Consider the following 13556-nt stretch of genomic DNA (forward strand, 5'->3'; position numbering starts at 1 on the left):
TTCTTGGGTATTTCGTATACCTCCATGTAATCAATATTATTGTTTTCATCCTTAATTATTAATTAAATCAACCACTGCCCTGGAATTATTGTGTCCATGTAATTAATAGTATTCTTTGAATATGTCAAAAATATTCATTAAAATCCATTGGACTACTAAAATCACTCTATTTATATAGTAGTATTCAGAAACAACTAATTCAACCTTGCCATTCATAATCTTCCATCGGTATTCCTGTGAATAGGAAGGAGACATAGGATCTCCATCCTTTGGTAGGGGTCAGGACCTGGCTTCAAACACAGGGCCTATATTGCCGTGTTGGCCTATGGCTTGCCTGGTAGCCCACCAGCCTACAGCAGTACCAAGTTACCAACATTCTTCAACCGTGTCATTCAGAAGCAGGATGGTCACCTTGCAAAGAAAATAAATGTAAAACTGGTAGTCATCTGCAAGTTGCTAGTTTTTTTTTTCCATTATTTTTTTTTCTTGTCAGCCTTTGGGTCCCAGGAACCCAGGTTCGGCTGTGGGTCCAGTGGCTGCACCCTAGCCTGGAGTGATCAAACCAGAGGCAGAATTGCCATGACCTGAGTTCAAGCCCTGTGCTTGACAAAAGAAAAATACATACATACATATATACATACATACATACATACATACATACATACATACATATATACATATGTACATACATTAAAAATATATTAAAAAATCATGAGGCTCCTTGGCTTGGAATTCATGCCATTTTTTCTGCCAGGCCTGGGCTTCGAACTCAGGGTCTGGGTCAGGGTCTGGGAAAATCCTCAGCACTGTGGGGGATGGGGAAGATCACCATTCTGGAAGACAAGAAAGTCAGGCCTGTTTCTAGGGCCTGAATTCAAGTCTTAGCCCTTGAAAAAATAATATTCGTATATATTTTAAGTACATGAATTTTATTGACCTACAAATTTTTACTACATATTACAGTTAGAGTATTCATTTTATTTTGTGTTTTATTTGTTTCTTATATATTTTAGTGAATATGATTACACATATAATATTTTTTGCATCTTATTACATAAGACATAAGTTTGCCTATGTATTCTACATCATTCCTGAGTCCCAGGAATTTCATCGATAAAGAAACCAAGTGGGAAAATTGGCTTTCCACCAGGATTAAGTTTTTGGCAGTTCTGTGACTTGAACTCAGGGCCTAGCAGGCCCACTTCATGAGTGGGTAAATAATAGCACACCAGTCTGATGCAAGAGAAGTTGGCGGGCAAATTGAGGACCTGAGATCAACCCCTAGGAATGGCCGATATATAAACAGATAGATGATTAGACTGCAGTGTGTGTGTGTGTGTGTGTGTGTGTGTGTGTGTGTGTGTGTGTGTGTGTGTGTTGTTAGCTATTTTTGACCAGGGCTAACCCTCTACCACTGGAGCTACACGGCTCTACTTCTGGCTTTGTTGGCACTGAAGTTAGACAAGGATCTCAAGGACTTTCCTGCCTAGTGTGAATTTGACCATGATCCTCCTATCACAGACTTGTAAACATTAATGAGGACTGCTGAGAGTGACTGGTGCCTGCCTAATCATTGGTCTTGCTGTTCTTGGACAGACCAGTGAGTTCCCTATCCTTCAGTTAAAATGGTGGGAGCTGGAGCCCACAGTTGGCATCCTGGTCCTGCCAACTCCAAATGGAAGGAGATCCTTAGAGACACTCATTCCTTTCTATATGAATATCAATGGAACATGATGTATGTTATGATTGAATGGGCAGCTCTTTAATAATTCTAATTATACACAATTATATTATAGGACACTGATCGATTTTAATCAATACCTCATGAAGCATTTAAACAATCACGTTCATTAAATGGGGCATAATGAAATACCTAAGAATTGGGCATCACATAGTATTAAGGTGCCATTTTTTCTGCTAGGACTGGGATTGGAACTCATGGTCTGGGTAACTCTGATTCACTGTATGGAAAGGGGAAGCTAGCCTTCTTGAATTCAAGAAATTCATATCTGTTCCTTAGGTCTGAAATCTATCCCCAGCACTAGAATACATCTTATTTGTGTACATTTTAAGTATATGATTTATATTTACATACATAGGTTGACTCCATATTGCATTCAGTGTTGTTATTCATTTTATTTTTTGTTTTATTCATGTGTTTGTGGGGCACAAGGGCAGCAAAGATGAGATTGAGAGGAAGTTGAGTGGGAACAGCTCAATTGTTTACCTTAAAATCTGATTGGATAAAGCTTAGGTGCATAATAGGGTGTGACCTTTATAGTGATTGGTAGGTTCCTTTCCCTCCCCTTCCATTGCTCGCAGATTTTCCCTTTAAAAGGTACTTGCTGTCTGGTAATTGACCAGTTCTTGCTTCACTTGACTCCCCACTGTGTCTGAATATCTCCCGGGCTAAGGGAAAGGACCAGTGGTACACTTAACATTCCCTGGCCCCATCCATCTTTCCGGGGCAAACAAAGACCCAACATGTATTGACTGTTTATTTTATTGACTAATATGGCAAAAAGAACATTGGTTACATTGATTAAATAGGATATAGCTCTGCATATGTATTCCACTTATATCTGATACCCAGGACTTCCACAGAAAAGGAAAACATGTGTCACCATCAGTTTCTTACTCCATGATTCATTGTTTGGGCGTGATGGCATCTAAACTCAAGGCCTACAGGGCCAAATTCATGAATGTGTTTGTGTCAGCATGCCATCCTGGAACAAATTGAGCTGATAGGCAGTTCCAGGATCTGAGGTCAAGCACCAAGGGTTGACAAAATAAGAACAGATTTAAATGCAGATCATAGTACACTAAGATATATATATATATATATATATATATATATATATATATATATATATATATATATATATACAGAGTGCCAGAGATGTCTATCCATTGTTCAGTTATATAGACTACATTCCTACCAATTCTTGGGTATTTATTATGCCTCCATGTAATTAATGTTATTATTTTTATCTTTAATAAACTATTAAGTAAATCAGTGTCCTGAAATTATTGCGTCCCTGTGAGAAATAGTATTCTTTTAATGTTTTATGATATATTAAATAAAATCAATCAGCCGACTGAAATCACGAAGTCTAATTGTGTACAATTACCATTCATGAGCATGTCATTCAACTGTGACATTGATAACATTCCATCAATATTCCTGTGGATGGGAACGAATTTTTAGGATATCCCACCATCTGGAAGTGGCATGACTGTATTCGAACTGTAGGCCTATGTTGCCGTGTGGGACTATGGCTTCTCCAATAGCCCTTAATTAAAAAAATATTTAGCTCCCTGGTTTGTAATTCATGACATTTTTTTCTGCCAGGCCTGGGATCTGAACTCAAGGTCTGGGTACGTATGCAGCACCGTGATGGAAGGGAATCTGAACATGCTTGAACACATGAAAGTCAGGCCTGTTCTCTAGGCCTGAATTCAAGCCTAAGAGCTTGAAAACATACTCCTTATATCCAATTTAAAGATAGGATTTATGCTTCCATACACACAGTCAGACCATATTTTGTTGGGTGTGGTTATTCATTTTATTTCTTGTTTTATTCATTTATTTACTATTTATTTCATTGACTCTAATGACCCCTCTACCATTCATTACATTGTTTACATCCTATAACAGCATCCAGATTTGTAAATATGTTCTCCATCATTCCTGACACCCAGGACTATCACAGAAAAGGAAAACATGTATCACACTTGGCTTCTTACTCAAACATTAAATTTTTGGATATGCTGGGATGTGAACTCAGGGTTTAGCAAGCCCAATTCCTGAATGGATGAGTGTAAACATGGCAGCCTTTAGCCAATGAAGCTGTGAGGTGGTTCCCAGGTATTGAGATCTAGCCCCAGGTTTGGCTAAAACAGTGATACATGTATAGGCAGAGGGTGGTATACAAATAAATATATATTAGTAACGAGCGCCAGAGGCATCTATCCATGATTGAATGACACCTACTACATTCCTACCAACTCTTACACATTTATTATATCACCATTGAGGGAATATTATTCTTTTCATGCATAATAACCTATTAATTAAGATCAATCAGCACCCTAGAATTATTGCATCCAATTTTAGACTAGACAGAAGCATGATGTACTCTTTCAGTTGGTATTCCTATGCAGAGGAACGAGTCTTTTGTGATCTCCTGCCATTGGTAGGTGTCTTTACTGGGATTTTTTACCCGGGGCCTATGTTCACAGGTTAGCCTATGGATTCTCTGATAGGAAGCCAGCCTTCAGGTATGGCAGGTCAGGTCCACTTTGCAGCCATGTTATTCAGACCTAGGATGGTCACTGTGCAAAGAAAAAAATGTAAAACCCTCAGTCCTCTGCAGCTTGCCATTTTTTGTGCTATGCTACATATTTCTTATTCTTCCTGAAAGCCCTCTGGGCCTAGAATCCCTGGATTGGCAATGGGTCCGAGGGTGCCCCACCCTAGGGCGATTGAAGCTGAGGCAGAGTTGCCATGACCTGAGTTCAAGCCCCTTGTTGGCAAAATAAAGAATAAATAAAAACATTAATTAATTATTTAACTAAATTAAAAAACAAATAAAGCTCCCTTGTTTTGCATTTCTACAAGTTTTCTTTCCTAGCCTGGGATTTGAACTCAGGGTCATGGTAAATATGTAGCAATGTGAAAGAAAATGCAGATTTGCCACTACTTGAGTTCAAACCCCATGCAAATCCAAAATTAAAAATTAAGTCACTGAGCTCAGCAGGGGGAGTAGTTGTGGGGATGGGAGGGAAGGAATGGTAGGGGGAAAGCAAAGGAGGAGGCAACAATGCTCAATAGGAACTGTACTATTTACCATGCTCATTTAACTGTAACCCCTCTGTACAACATATTTACAATAAAAAATGAAAAAAGTAGTGCTTAGAGAAGCATTTTGGGGGTAAGAGAAAGTGTCTGAATAGATGTACAAAATTCTACACTGCATTTTTTTTAATGTTCAGTATGTAACTGAATAAACATAACTGCTTCCATTAAAAAATTTAAGTCACTGTCTTGGAACTGGGGCCAGTATTTCCATCATTGCTGGGATTTGATCTAACCATCCAGGTAACTCTTTTGCACCATGAATGTAGGCAAAGCTCACTGTCCTTGAGGAAAAGAAATTCAGGCTAGAGATCCCAGCGTCTGAATGAAAACCCTGCAATGGAAAAAATATTTCTATATATGTGTAATATATTATATATATTTACATCTGTATGTTTATTACATATTTTAACTTTTATTATTGATTTTGTATTTTTTTATTTTTTATTTTTCATTTACTTATTGTTTATTGTATTTAGTATTATTATGCACACAATATTTAGTACATGTTGTACATCTATTATAAATTTGTACACAATAATTTAGGACATTGACTGGTTTTTCATTAATATTTTATTAAGTGTTAAACATGATACATAATTAAATGGAAACATTTTTCACAGTCTTCACATGTTTAGAGTCTCTCCCATGTATGAACTTTGTCTTCTTTATCTTTATAATTTTCCTAAAGGAATTTCTTTAGATGATTTTTACTCAGAAGCCTTATATTGGGGATAGTCAAGTTGAGGGATAAAATTGTAATGGTGGGGCTAGAAATGTGGCTTAGTGGTATTGAGCTGAGTCAGCATGCATAATGGTAAGGTTTGAATCCTCAGTGCCACATACTCAGAAAAAGCCAGAAGCTGTGGAGTGGCTCAAGTGGTACAGCACTAGGCTTGAGAAAAAGGAGCTCAGAGACAGTACCCAGGCCCTTAGTTCAAGCCCCAGGTCAGGCAGAAACAACAGACCAGATGCCTGTGGCTCACAACAGGAAACTTAGCTTCTCAGGAGGCTGAGACCTGAAGACCACAGTTTAAAGACAGCCTAGGCAAGGAAAACCTGTTAGACTCTTATCTCCAATGAACGAAAAAAGACCACATGTGGTGCTGTGGGTTAAGTGGTAGAGTGTTCGCCTTGAACTGAAGGGCTCAGGGACAGTGCCCAGGCTTGAATTTGAGACCAAAAACTGGAAAAAAGTGAGGGTTAAGCAAAGTACATTGCCTGTTTGCAAATTAGAACATTCTCTGGAAAAAATGAATGTTCATGTACACCAGAATTGGAGTTAGAGTTCAAGGTTCAATTGTAGCCCATTCATATGCATAGCCTCTCAGATTCTAGCATTATAACCTTGTGTCCTACAGGTTTCTGAAAGGTCCAATGTTGAAAGGCCTAATATGCTGCCCAAGCCCTTTGTGATAAGCAGCTGACTTGTAATGCGAACATTATTACAGTTCTGAACCTAGGAGAGCACCAGTAGCTCATGCCCATCACATTAGCTCAGGAGGCTGAATTCTGAGGATCACAGGATGAAGCAAGCCAGGGCTGGAAAGTCTATGACTCTCTGACTTCTACTGCTGAAAGGTCAGATGTTCAAGAGCTTCCTGTGTTTCCCGTGGTAATGAGAAGTTGCTTGCACTCTAAATGTTCTTAGAGTTATTGAGTTATAAAGCAGGAAATAAACATCATTGACCAATCCTGGGTTCACATGAAGTTCTCAGCTTCCAAGCCCTAGTCTTGTTAGCAGGAAGAACTCCAGTGTAACAATATTTGAAGGCAGAAACCAGTTTCAAAAGCCAGACTATGCGAAGAGACCTAGGCCTACAGGATTAGGAGCTAGAATGTACACACTCAACAGGGAAGTGAGCTGCAAAACCATTTCATTCATTCCAGACACAGCCAGCAATGAGGGGAAAACTTGAACATTTGTCAGAGTTACACAATGATCAGGCTTTTCTCAGCCTCTTCAAACAATGACTAATTAACCTTCCTCCCTCAGGTGAAGGAAACCTCAGGCTATCTTTAGGTTAACAATAGAGAGCCTTGCTCTTTGGTCTTAGGGAGTGGGGTTTTGACTCTCCATCTGTCAGATTTGAAGGCCTTTCTTCTCGCTCTGCCTGTCCATTCTCCTTCCTTCATTCTCCACATCATTAATACAAATCCCCAGTCCAAAGAGAGGCAGGGTCCTTTCTCTTCTGGCTCCAAGCACCTGAGTTAGAACCTGGCTCTGCCCTCTTGACTCTGGGGCCCTTGGCTGACTGAGAAGTGGGAGACGGTCTTCCTGCTCTGTGGTTGTATGAAGAACATGTTGGTGTCCTGGCACGCTGCAGAAGGCCTCATGACTGGGGAGTGTTCCCTTCTTTCCTCCTGACATCCAAGACCAATTCTGGCTTTTTCTTGAATGTGCTACTGAGCAGTCAAACCCAGGGCTTCTTGCATGCTAGACAACACTCTCTCACTAAATCACATTCCCAGCCCCCTCATCTTTTTCTTAATGGTAGTTTTTACATAAATATGCTACCATTTTATGTCCTCAATTTTAATTTTCTGAATATTGGTTACTTCTAAGAAACCTGGTCTTCTCTTCCGCTGCGTGACTCTTCCTGCATTGGCCTCATAATAAATTGTAAATAAATGCTGCTGAGGGTGACCTGCTTTAGGCAGATGGCTGCACAGATTGTTGTGTATGGTTGTTTGTTAACACTCCTGGACCTTGAATTCAGGATCTGGGCACAGTCTGTGAGCTGCTTTATTGAAGGCTAGCCCTCTAACACTGGAGTCATATGGCTATACTTCTGGCTTTGTTTGCCCTGAAGTTGGACAGGGTTCTCAAGGACTTTTCGGCTTAGGGTGACTTTGACCATAATCTCCTATCTCAACCTTGTAATGAGAAGTGTGATATATATAATCAGATAGACCTGTATTTGCATTTTGTATTAGATCTGCTTGAAGAATGCAGCTGCTATTCTACCCTCCCTTGAGCCCCAGAAACTCCTGGATCTGGAGTTGAAATTAACGACCCTCTGGCAGGGAGTACCTGACAAAGTACACATTCCAGATCACTTTCCCCTGTGCCTAGGATCGGAGATAGTGGCTGCTTGGCAAAACCACTTCCCCCGAGTCGGGGTCAGAGATAGTGGCCATCTGGCAACAACTTCTCCTAAGTTACCCTAGAAGTACAGTCTAATTAGTTTAGAGCACAATAGCTCACTAACCTGACCAGTTATTAGCCCCAGCCCTTTTCCCACTTTGTATTGCGCCAATCATCTGCTAGAATTATGACTTAAATTTCCCACGTGGTATATTAATTCATTGCCAATACATACTGAGGCCTTACCCCTACCAAAGAACATATGAAAAGTGTTGTAACCCTGTGCTTGGGGCCTCTCTGTGCAATCGGATATCAGTGCACAGAGGGGTCCGTGCTCGAGCTCGTCAATAAAAGACTCATTGCCGCTTGCATTGATCTTTGGTCCCTGGTGGTCTTTTGGCGGGGGCTCCAAGTCTCCGGGCATTATAATAAGTATCAAGGAGGACTTCTGAGAGCCACTGGTGCCTTCCTAAACATTGGTCTTGCTGATGTTCTTGAACAGACCAGTGAGTCCCTATCCTCGGGTTGAAGTGGTGGGAGCTGGAGCCCACAGTTTGAATCCTGGTCCTGCCACCTCCAAATGGCAGGAGATCCTAAGAAACTCATTCCTATCCATATGAATACCAATGGAATGTGATGTATGTCATGATTGAATGGGACGTTCTTAAATGATTCTCGGATAAAATTGTAAACAATTAGATTATAATACACTGATCAATTTTAATTAGTACTTATGAAACATTTAAACAATCACATTCATTAAATGGAGGCATAATGAAATATATCAGAACTGGGTGTCACATGGTATAGGGGTGCCATTTTTTCTGCCAAGACTTACTTTAGTTAATTGTTATATCCCATTTTCTGAATGTAATTTGGTATATGAAACTAGGATATATTATAAATCAATTATTCAAAGTTTTTATCATAAATATTTATAGCAAAATATAGAGATAAATCCAAATTATATATATATAAGCAAATTCCCAAAATTAAATATATTTAAACCATTAAAATTTTTAACAAAACTTAACACTTGCTGCAGTGTTCATTATGACAGGAGCCTTGTATAGAATAATTGAATTCCTCCTCCTACACATCTCTTGAACAACAAATATCTGGAATTATTTTGTTTTTGACATGTCAATCTTGACTTTATTCTTAAATGTGTGCTTATGTAAGAAGTACATGGCTTTAAATTTCATGAAAATTCTTTTATACTTACTTTTTGTTGAATTGTCTAGTTTAAGAAAATCAATTACACTTTATATATAAAACATGTTCTATGCTCCATTCAGCATGACGTACTCTAACATTGGAACAATACAGACAAGATTTGAATGGCCCCTGGGCAAGGATGATAGGCAAATTCCTGTACCATTCCATACTTTTACAACAACAGATGCTGGAGGGGATGTGGACACAAGGGAACTGTACTGCACTCTTTGTGGGAGTGTAAACTTGTTCAATCACTTTGGAAAGTAGTATGGAGGTTCCTCAAAAGACTCCACATAGAACTCCCCTATGACATAGCAATCCCACTTTTGGGCATTTACCCAAAAGATCACAAACAAGACGGTACTAAAACTATCAGCACAATCATATTTATTGCAGCATTGTTTAAGATAGCTAAGATATAGAAACAACCCCGATGCCCCTCATCAGATAGATCAAGAAAATATGCTATTTGTACTAATGAAATTCTATGCCTCCATAAGAAAGAATGGCATCGCCCAATTTGTAGAAAATGGAAAGACTTGGAAAAAAATTAAGTGAAGTAAGCCAGGTCCAAAGAAACATAGGTCCCAGGGTTTTCCTAATTTTTAATAACTAATATATGTCTGGGATAAGCAGAAAAAGTCAAAATCTATGCACATATGACCAGATAAGATGATGTTAAGGGAAATGAACGCCCAAATAGGAACACAAGTGTTTTTTTTTCTTGCTATTGTTTCGAACGTACTTATAACAGTCTATGTGATTTTTTTTGTTTCTTTATATGTTCCTCCCTCATGCTATAACCCCTGTTTTCACTGTATTTGAATTTGGTGTGCCCACCTCTTGTATATACGCTCCTCTAATTTGGGAAGAGGAAGAAAAAAAAAATGCTTAAGTAGGGATTCAAGTTGACCCATTGTAACAATGAGATGCACAAGACACTATGGTGAAAAATGAACTTTACAATTTAGGCAGGGGAAGGGGGGAGGGGAGTTTACTAGTAGAGGTAAGAGGGAAGGGACGGTAGACGGAAAATAAAGGAGGAGGTAACAATCCTTGTTAAGAAATGTACTCATTACATGCTCATGTAAATGTGACCTCTCTGTACAGTATTTTTAAAATAGAAAAGTATGAAAATGTTCTGAGATGGGAGAGTTTATTTCCTTTATTTTACTCAAACAATATGGCTAACAAAGAAATTAATGCAAAAACCTGATATGAAGGTATTTTGAATGAATGTGTGTGTGTGCACGTGCACATGTTCTCATGCACTTGCATGTATGTTGGTGTGCTCACAGTTTGAAAAAAGGGCTTCAAAGTCTTGCTAGGCCTTTCCTCTCTAGATTGGTGAGCTACTATATGAGCTACATCTCCATTCCTAGCCCTTTGCTAACTCATTGAAATTTTTGAAAAATAATCTCATGAATTTATTTTGCCCTGATTGGCTTCCACTGCTATCCACAGATCTCTGGCTCCTGAGTAAATATGCCGAGTAGTTAGGATTACAGGTGTGACCAACCAGCACAAGGCATGCAGAGTAATTTTAAAAGTAGAAGAAAGTTTACTTCACGGGGGCCTGTTTTATCATCTCCTACTTTTAAAGCATTTTGGAGTGATTATGTGTGAATTTTTTTTTTCATTTTTTGGATTCTTAAGAAAGTAAGTGATGATATTTAAAAGTTATTACTTTTTAAAATGGAACCTGGAAAAATGGGACAGAATATATTTGTCTTTCTTATAAGCTCAGCTCTGTGCATGATAACCCAATGTCACCAACACAGTCTGTGTTGAAGAAAAAATGTAACAGAAAAAATAACCATGGGCAATAATTGCTATGGTATTATTTCTTGGACAATATGAATATTGAATTGAGAGTGTAAGAGAATGGAGAGATTTTACTTACCTTTTGTGTATTGCTGAAAGACTTTTGGAAACTTTGACTCATTTTCTTCCTCACAGTGTGTGTTTGGGCCATGCACTTACTGCCTTTAATTACAATTTTTCCCAACACTAAAATGGTAATAACATTAGCATTATAGAAAATGTTATCTTAAGAATTAAGGAAAATAAAACTTGTGAAATACTTAACATAAACTTCCATGAATGAGTTTTGAGTTTAGCCAGCAGTTTTTTTTAAATACTAAAAAGAATGTGATAAGTATTACAGAAACCATTGCATATAGTGAGCAAACAGAAGTAATGTAATCTATTGGCCATACTCTTCTTCCAAGGAAGCCAGTTGGATTATTTCTCATGCTGTAAATCAAACTGGTTATCTTATGTCTTGAGAGTGTAAAAATATCAGGGACAAAATAATGAAGGAATGTTGTAGACTGAGGTGAAGTTCATATGAAAATGTGCAAAACTGATAAAAATTCAAAGCATCTGAGCATTATATTGTGTTTTACATCATTTAAGGTACATTGCAAAGTTAAGAAAGACCTAGAAGAATGGATTCTCTTTTCGATGTCTTATCATTGGTTCTTGGATGAACACTTTCCTCATTCTTGTAAAGGCATCATAAGATGAGGGGAACTATATTATTTTTTGTTTGCTTCTGTCCATTTATTCTTCATTTGAAATCTGAACTACTTGAGACTGAAAGAAAACAAGGAAATTAGACACGCAGTCTTTGGAAAAAACAATCATTGTGAAATAAATAAAATGCGTATGCATTTTATTTATATAGTTATATAGTTATATAGTTATATAGTCTCAAGCATAAACAGAAAATGATTAAGCAATATCATGTTATTTAAAATTGAAAATGTTAGGAGTTGCTTAATATTGTTGCTTTCTAATACCTTGAATTAATTATTGATTTTGTATTTGAAAGATTAAAGATGATATTAACAAGAAACTTGATTAAAAGTGTACAAAAGTTCTGAATAGACATGTTCTCCTTAAAGCCCTGAAAATTTCCAGTGGGCTTACAAAGTTATTTAATACCACTTCTATGCTGGTTTAATTCTTTTTGAGCAGAACTCATTAGAGAAATGTAATTCAAAATTACTATGATACTACTTCATAATTATTGTAACTGTAAGTTCCGTTCCACCGTCCTCACAGCAAAGTCTCCACCTAGTATCTGCGTTAAGCAACTGGGACACTTGGAAGAGGTCACATCTGAATTTGATGTGGCCACACCTTTCTCCACCCATACCCTAGATAAGGCTTAGCCCAGGCCCAGAAGCTCTCTCTGCTTTTCTAGCTCTTTCTCAGCTCTCTTCTCTGTCCTCTCTCTCTCTGTTCTTTTCTAGCTCTCTCTGCTCTCTCACTCTTCTCTCTCTCTGCTCTCTCTCTGCTCTTTTCTAGCTCTCTCTGCTTTTTTCTATCTCTTTTCTAGCTCTTTCCTCTCTCTTTCCCAGCTCTCTCTCTTTCCCAGGCCTTTCCCAGCCACGTGGAGTGCCAACCTTGCCTGGTCCCAGCAGGTCTACTGAATAAACCTACCCCTTACCTGAATACCTTGTGCGTGGTGCTGTTCTTATTTGACTACCTCATTTTAAAAACCTAACTAACTTTTATCAAAAAAATCAAAGGAATCACGTGTGGTGGTAAAGGCTTTTAACTCCAAGCATTTAGGAGGTTGGATTTAAGTCTAAGGCCAGTCTGGAGTACTGAAGAGAATAAAAACCTGCCCTTTATTACCTTTTAACAAAGGTAATAATGCTGGGAGTGGAGAAAAGGAAATTTTCTACACTCTTCAACAAAATGCAGGTTAGTATTCTCCTTGTAGAAAGTAATATGCAGCTTTCTAAAGAACTCCAAAGTTGAAATATAATCTGCCCCACCAATCAAGTGATTATTTCTCTATTTGTAACTCAAATATATTTGCAGTTCATTGTAATCATCATTCACAACAACAGCCAAGATATAAATCGAAGTTCAGTGTTCAACTACAGACTTATAAAGCAACTGTGGTACATGCACAAATATCTTTTTCTGTTTCATCCTTAAAATAGCAAGAGACTTCTCCCATTAGCCACAACTTACAATGACCTGAAAGATGTATTCTAAATGAAGAAAAATATTGTCTTCTGATCTTTGTAAACACACACACACACACACACACACACACACACACACACACACACACACACAAACATCAAAAATTAAGAGAGAAATTTTTAACAAGTAAAGCAACGTGGAATTGTTGGGGCATTTAGGTCACAATGTAGAAGATAGTAGATATACAGGATGAATCAGTATATAGTTGTAATGTACAACATGAGGATACAGGAGACAACACTGGCCTTACATGGTTTCCCTGATTTGCAATATCTAGTATATGTCTGAGTCAAGTAGAAAAGGTCTGATAAGGTGATGTTAGGGAAATGAACCCTTAGATATGTATTCTTTTTTTCTTTCATGCGATTGTTTCTAACACATTTA

The 13556-nt window shown here is 38.0% G+C and overlaps 1 non-coding gene across 1 annotated transcript; it reads left to right on the plus strand.

Moving 5' to 3' along the window:
- The first annotated feature begins 9235 nt into the window (after window positions 1-9235).
- Window positions 9236-9338, plus strand: LOC138812364 (U6 spliceosomal RNA). The gene has a single exon (XR_011367606.1). It is a non-coding gene; the product is annotated as a U6 spliceosomal RNA (small nuclear RNA).
- The last annotated feature ends 4218 nt before the right edge of the window (window positions 9339-13556 follow it).

Source organism: Dipodomys merriami, unplaced genomic scaffold (genome assembly GCF_024711535.1).
Source record: "Dipodomys merriami isolate MVZ:Mamm:240054 unplaced genomic scaffold, mDipMer1.0.p SCAF_568, whole genome shotgun sequence".
NCBI classification, from domain to species: Eukaryota; Metazoa; Chordata; class Mammalia; order Rodentia; family Heteromyidae; genus Dipodomys; species Dipodomys merriami.